The following is a 7,452-nucleotide window of genomic DNA, read 5'->3' as shown; positions in this document are numbered from 1 at the left end:
AGGACACATGCACATGTATGTTTATTGTGGCACTATTCACAATAGCAAAGACTTGGAACCAACCCAAATGTCCATCAATGATAGACTGAGTTAAGAAAATGTGGCACATATATACCATGGAATACTATGCAGCCATACAAAAGGATGAGTTCATATCCTTTGTAGGGACATGGATGAAGCTGGAAACCATCATTCTGAACGAACTACAACAAGGACAGAAAACCAAACACCACATGTTCTCACTCATAGGTGGGAAATTGAACAGTGAGAACATATGGACATAGGATGGGGAACGTTACACACCAGGGCCTGTTGCAGCGTAGGAGGAAGGGGATGGGATAGTATTAGGAGAAATACCTAATGTAAATGAGGAGTTAATGGGTGCAGCACACCAACATGGCACATGTATATGTATGTAACAAATCTGCACATTGTGCACATGTACCCTAGAACTTAAAGTATAAAATGAAATTTAAAAAACCTCAAGAGAAGAAAATAAATTAACGTCTTGAGTCACGTGTTTACTTCTCATGCGGCAGGCAATGAAAAGAGAGTAAGACACCTGAGTGTGCATTGTACTGAGGAGTGGTATTAAGAACTTGGAAACTGACTGTTGGAGGTGCTTGGGAGCTGAACCTGAGGCCTCCTATATGTAAGGCACATGTACTATCGTTGAACTACATCTCCTCATGGCAAGAGATATTTGTGTGGTCCTCCAAGTACTATTGCAGTATATGAAAACAATAAAAATATGGAAATAAAAAATAATTTTAAAATTTAAAAGGTGGCCGAGCACGGTAGCTCATGCTTGTAATCGCAGCAGTTTGGAAGGCGGAGGCGGGCAGATCATTTAAGAACAGAAGTTCGAGGCCAGCTGAGCCAACATGGTGAAACCCTGTCTCTACTTAAAACACAAAAATTCGCCAGGCATGATGGCACACACCTGTAATCCCAGCTGCTCAGAGGTTGACGCAGGAGAATCTCTTGAACCTGGGAGGTGGAGGCTGCAGTGAGCTGAGATGGCGCCACTGCACTCCAGCCTGGGGGACAGAGTGAGACTCTGTCTCAAAAAACAAGCAAACAAACAAAAACCAAAAAAACCCTAAAAAGGTATTTCTCCAATCTAAAGATGTAAAAAATTAAATAAAATGAAAAATAAAGGAATATGTCACTCTATTCTGTGGGTCACCATTTCTGGGTTCATTGTTTTAGCACTGAGTGTTGGGTGTAGAAGCAGGATTTGTGACCATTTTAAGTTAGAAGACCCCCAGCTGTAGGGGATATTGTAATTTTGGCAAAGTTTGAAATGGAACACAAAATACTGGAAACTTGCATTAGAAAAATGACCAGCTTTTTCCTGAATAATACACTTCTGCTATTGCCGTTTGCTCCTCAGGAATGGTAAGAGCAAAACTTTGATGAGAAAACCCCAGGTGAGAATAAAACCACATGCAACTTGTTATTCATTGCCAAGGGGTTCTTGACTGTATTACAGCATGAAGGCAACTGAGGAGGTTCATGGAGTAGTCCAGAATAATGTTCAAGACATGAAATAAATAGTAGATTCAAGGATGGAGAAAAACTTTGAAATTTTGAAAGCACGTTCATAGGTAGCTAGACACAGGATTCGAAGACTTATTGGATCTACAGAGCAAGCCAGAAAGTGGGGAATCCGTAAAAGAAAGCCTCAACAAACAGGAGGAAAAAAAGCAGAATAGAGAGGCTTATTGTTCTTTGAAGGAATGAACAAGATATTAGAAGGAGAAGGTGAGTTTGTTTGGGAACGTGTTGAACTTACCATATTCTTCCTTAGGATCCTGCCCATTGATGAAACACAGTGAACTCAGCCCAGTGCTCTGATCTGAACACGTGGAGGTGGGAGTGAGTAGAAGGCACCAATAAAGTGTGAGTACAATGAGAACTCAAAGTGTCCTTTGAGATATGAAGATCAAGAACTTATTTACTGATAATTGTGAAAAGCAAAAAAATGAACTTCTTCCTAGATGATCTTCAACCCTGGAATTCACACTGGTTATCGCCATGGCCTTGAAACTTTCACAAAAGACCCAGAAAGTCTCATTTCCTGCCAATTTCCCAGTAGGTATTATATTTTCTCATTCATCTTCATTCTCATCCTCCATGTGTATGACTTTACCTATATTGGTAAGTATATCACTGAGCCCCTTTCGAAGTTGAGAACACCTTATGGTTTGGCAGAATTTCTCTCAGTTGGCTCATGGGGATAGTGGAATAGGTAAGAGGAAACATAAATGGCAGGTTTCACTGAAATTGGGTATTAGAGATGTGTCACTCAAAAAACTCTACAAGCTCTGTGGTGTGTGTGTGTGTGTGTACGTGAAAGTGCTAGGAGGATGTGAGGAAAATTATCTAGGCTGTTTGATGATGTGAAAGTTTCCAGAGTCATCATGTGATTATTCTCTGACTTGGCACCTGAAGAAACCAAGATACTAATTAGATTACCCGAAGTTCCTCACAAGGAGGTGTTTCTTTTTTTCTTTCTGGGTTTTTTTTTTTTTTTCTCTGATTGCCCCAAGGTACAAAGAACACTGTGAGAATTGTTTATTAAGTTTCTGTAAGCATTCAGAAATATCTATGCATGGGGAGACATAGGATGAGTTCTAAATGTATGAGATTTTTCTGATGAACCAACCATTTATCTCGGGAGATAGAACTCATTCATACCGAATTACTCTGTTCGGGGAGCCTGCAGACATGCGAAAGACATCTCTAGTGCATCTAGAACCAGAGAGAAGATTGTAACGGGTTGAGTATGGTTTTCCTAAAGTTGACAGATCAAAAAGGTAGAGTAATAGTTTTTACGTAAGGAACTTTTATATGATAATCTAGAAATTGAATTCACACTCTGTATTCTTTGGTATTTACATATTGATTTGTTGACTGTCCCGACCTGCAGGACAGTCGAACGGACCCTGAAAGGGGGAGTGGGAATGGAGGAGATAAGAAAACACGAGAAATGGAGACAAGACAAATAGCCTGATCAAGTCTCGTTTAATGGTGGCAGTGCAGTGCCTTATATAGGCTGGCAGGGGAAGAGGTTGGGCCAGGGCGGTGACAGAGGGCTGGGTTCTCTCAAATTACAATTGCGCATGCGCCGTGGGTTTGTAATTTTCCCGGGCGCGGGATCGCGCCTGCGCCGTAGGCTGCATATCTTCCTGGGCGCGAAAATGTTTGCGCGCGCGCGGGAAAGGTTGGCGTGCGCGGGAAAAGTTTAGGCGCGCGCGGGAAAAGTTTTAGGCGCGCGCGGGAACAATTTATAATAAAGAACCCGGAAATGTGCCATCTTGTCTCCACTTTGCGGAGATCAAGCAACAGAGGTCGGCTAATTCCGGGCCTCATGGCTCCGGACAGTTGACAGGGAGAAGGAGGTTTGATTACACTGTTGTAAGTCTCCCACCTTGATTGAATATTAAAAAAGAATTCCTGAACTAGACAGTAAAGGGTTAAATAATATTTTTTCTTCAATTAAAAATGTCTTTGAAAAGAATAAAACTCTACCTTTTGAGTCAGATTGACTACATGGCCTAATGAATAGTGTCTGCTTCCATGTCACTGTGCAACCAATGGTCCTGCCCACCTGCCGCTTCCCACACTTTCACCCAGGGTCTCACACATGGCCACATCCTCATTCCTCTCAGAAGTCCTTTTTTTTTTTTTGAGATGGAGTCTCATTCTGTCACCCAGGTTGGAGTGTAGTGGCACAATCTTGGCTCACTGCAACCTCTGCCTCCTGGGTTCAAGCGATTCTCCTGCCTCAGCCTCCTAAGTAGCAGCGATTACAGGTGGCCGCCACCATGCCCAGCTGATTTTTGAAAGAGGTTCTTAATTTCTCCCTGGAGAAAAAATTTTTTAAATATGATCTCATTGAAGTATACAACCCCAAAATAAAATATAGTTGAATTTCCAAAATTCATCTATAACGTACCTTAAAATGATTCACTATTGTCCCAGGCCAAAGACAGGCACTGTTTGCTCTCAAAGAAGTATTTCTGTCTGTCATATGTCATTTGTTTTTGTTGTCCCAAGATGTTTTTGAAATCTCCATCCTGTATTTCCTATACCTTTCTTATATTAAACTCTTGATTTTTGCATCCTGTCCATTTCTACCTTAAATTACAGAGGTGGACTTCCTTAAAGTCTATTGTGGTGAGCAGAAAAAAATATTTCCATGTGGGCCTGAGCGCTAGCAAAAAGCAATGGTAATAATTCATGATATTCTTCCTCACGCTTTTACTATATTCCTTTGCAAATTGATTCCCGTGATTGAAGCCTGTGAATAATTTTCTCCTTCCACAGTGGGTATAAGTGGCAAAGAGACATTGTGGAACTGTACTTTCAAAACGAGAGAAGAGAGAGCAAAAATGTTATCTATTTCCCACATCAAGAAAGTGTGGCTCCTCAGTACTAGCTCTGAATCTTTCTTTAAACAAGTAAACTGAAACCCAAGACATCTTAATCTGAGAAAGAATGGCTTACGGAACTTATTTTCTCCACTGAAAATTTCGTAATCACTTCACAGGGAGAGAGGTGGCCTGACATTATATCGGAAACCAAGGATTTCCCAATTCTTGCGATATCCTTCAGCTCACACGTTCATTAGGATTAGCAAGGGTTTTGGATCTTTAAAATCTATCACGGAGCTTAGAATACAAAATGCAGTTAATACAAAAGTTCCTGAAGATTTGGTGGTAGTTGATGAGGAGAGGGCTGTATATTCTGGAATGATTACAAGGTCTTATCCTATTTAAAATGTTTCAGAGCAAAGATACAAACTTCCCAGTTTACATTAAAAGTTAGCACAGCCTTTATTGCAAAACTTGAGAAACTTTTATTAAAAAGAAAATGAAGGCCGGGCGTGGTGGCTCATGAATGTAATCCCAGCACTTTGCGAGACAAGCAGATCATGAGGTCAGGAGTTCGAGACCAACCTGGCCAATATGGTGAAACCCCGTCCCTACTAAAAATATAAAAAATTAGCCGGGCGCGGTGGCGCGCGCCTGTTGTCCCAGTTACTTGGGATGCTGAGGCAGGAGAATCGCTTGAACCGGGGAGGCGGAGGTTGCAGTGAGCCGAGAGCGCGCCACGGCACTCGAACCTGGACGACAGAGCGAGACTCTGTCTCAAAAAAAAAAAAAAAAGAGGCCGGGCGCGGTGGCTCAAGCCTGTAATCCCAGCACTTTGGGAGGCCGAGACGGGCGGATCACGAGACCAGGAGATCGAGACCATCTTGGCTAACATGGTGAAACCCCGTCTGTACTAAAAATACAAAAAATTAGCCGGACGAGGTGGCGGGCGCCTGTGGTCCCAGCTACTCGGGAGGCTGAGGCAGGAGAATGGCGTGAACCCGGGAGGAGGAGGTTGCAGTGAGCTGAGATCCGGCCACTGCACTCCAGCCTGGGCGACAGAGCAAGACTCCGTCTCAAAAAAAAAAAAAAAAAAAAGAAAAAAGAAAATGAAAACGTCACATCATATTCAATCATGAATAGTGATTCAAAAAATATTAATAAATACAATATTACCAGAGAGAGAAGGAACAGAGTCAATGATAAGAACACAAAAATGATTCAGCAATAGAAATAGATTTTTTTTGCAATTATGTTTTCTGTGTTAGAATAGAAAATTGGGGGAAAAAAATACAGCCGTGTATTGATACCATACACCCTTACTCCACGTCAAAGCACGTCATAATGCTTCTTAAATATGCAAAAGAATCTCTTGTGGATCCTGTTAAACTGCTGCTTCTGGTTCAATACGTCTGAGGTGAAGCTGAGATTTCGCTCTTCTACCAAGCTCTCCGGTGCCACCAACTCTTGTGTGGACCAAGAGTCTGAAAAATATCTTTACGATAGAGGGCGCCCCTGTCTTAGGTAAAATTACTTCTGTAACGTCATCTAAGGGAAGTCAAATTATCCGGCAAGAGTAAAGACAGAATAAAACTGGAAATCAATGCGTGAACTTTGAGATCTTCAGCAGAGCATGCTTCCCAGTGGAGCTATTTCGGCAGAAGTGTGACGCCTCTACATTCCCTGATGAAAATAACTTTCTCAATTTCCCAGTTTGGAAGGCTCTGCGTTTCTCAGTGCTCAGCATGCAATGGATTATGGCTAAACAAGGACCAGAAAAGAAAGGAAATTGTCTGAGAGCTTACGTTTTTCATTTAATAAATATTTCTACATTTATCTTTTATTTCCTACTTTTTAAGTAATAATACTGCAAAGTAATAATACCCCAAAGGTTAATGAGCTCGTCTTTTGGCGACGCCATTGAAGTTTTGGAATCGGGAGCCGTCTTTGTCTTCCAGCTCCATCTTTTCCGCCTTTTGCTTGGGCAGCCCACATGAGTCGTGTCAAGGCTGAGGAGTAGAAATGGAACAGCACTAATATTAATGGCGAAACCTTTGTGAAATAGGTTTGCTTTCTGTTTAACAAGGAAAAGAAAATAAAGCAATAGAAAAGAATTTAAACATGAAAACAACTGGAGGTGCCGGGGATTGAACCCGGGGCCTCGTGCATGCTAAGCACGCGCTCTACCACTGAGCTACACCCCCTTATCGAAACCTTTCACTCGAGAACTTATTCAAGACAGAATCTGACCATTTTGCTACGTTTCAGAACAATTAGTTGTAACAAGCCAAAGTCTATTTTATTTAGCTATTTCTTATATCTTAAATTTAGGTTTTGTGTCCCTGTTTGCTGACAGCTGAGCAAACCGCATTCTACACCAAAGACCTCTATTGATGGTCCTGGGATTTTTCTGCTCGTCAGTCCGGAGTCACTTCCCGGCCACCACTAGAAGAACCAGGGATGAAACATTTTCTCCCGAGTCTTGACTGTCTCCTTTCTTTCTCCGCTGCTTTAAAGGGCTACGAGAAAGTCACAAAGTACAAAGCGAGGCATTTAGAGACCATATTAGATGCAGGTGGCGAGGGAAGACAGGTGGACAAAAGCAGACAGGTTCGTGTCGGTGCAGCCACTGCTTTGGACCCGAGCGTCCGTCCCGCCGGCTGCCGGGGTGCTGAGCCCAGCGAGGCGCGGACTTGGTCGCTAGGAAGAGGAGCACGCGCCAGATCGCGCCCCCTTTCGGGCAGAATCTGCTCTTGGTCCGGTCCCGATTCGGCAGAAAAAGATACGAGGGAGGTACGGTATACATTCAACACGAGCATGAACGATTCATCAAGCCCTCCATGTGCCGGGTCTGGCTCACTAATCTCATCCTCTGAGCTCTGGACTTCTGCCTCCCAGCCCAACGAACCCACAGGATCTCAGCCAATATTTGGAGAGTAGCTTACACCGGCAGAAAGACAAGATAAGGGGATGTGTAGCCGGGCGAGGTGGCGGGTGCCTGTAGTCCCAGCTACTCGGGAGGCTGAGGCAAGAGAATGGCGTAAACCCGGGAGGCGGAGCTTGCAGTGAG

At 43.0% G+C, this 7,452-nt stretch overlaps 1 non-coding gene across 1 annotated transcript; it reads right to left on the bottom strand.

Annotated features, from left to right (window-relative positions):
• Positions 1-6,514: 6,514 nt before the first annotated feature.
• On the bottom strand, positions 6,515-6,586 carry TRNAA-AGC. Its single transcript has one exon. It is a non-coding gene; the product is annotated as a tRNA-Ala (tRNA).
• Between the last annotated feature and the right edge of the window lie 866 nt (positions 6,587-7,452).

The sequence above is a fragment of the Colobus angolensis genome, unplaced genomic scaffold (assembly GCF_000951035.1).
Source record: "Colobus angolensis palliatus isolate OR3802 unplaced genomic scaffold, Cang.pa_1.0 Scaffold237, whole genome shotgun sequence".
Taxonomy (NCBI): Eukaryota; Metazoa; Chordata; class Mammalia; order Primates; family Cercopithecidae; genus Colobus; species Colobus angolensis.
Note: the sequence above shows the minus strand (reverse complement) of the source record. Positions and strands in the feature narration are given on the sequence as shown.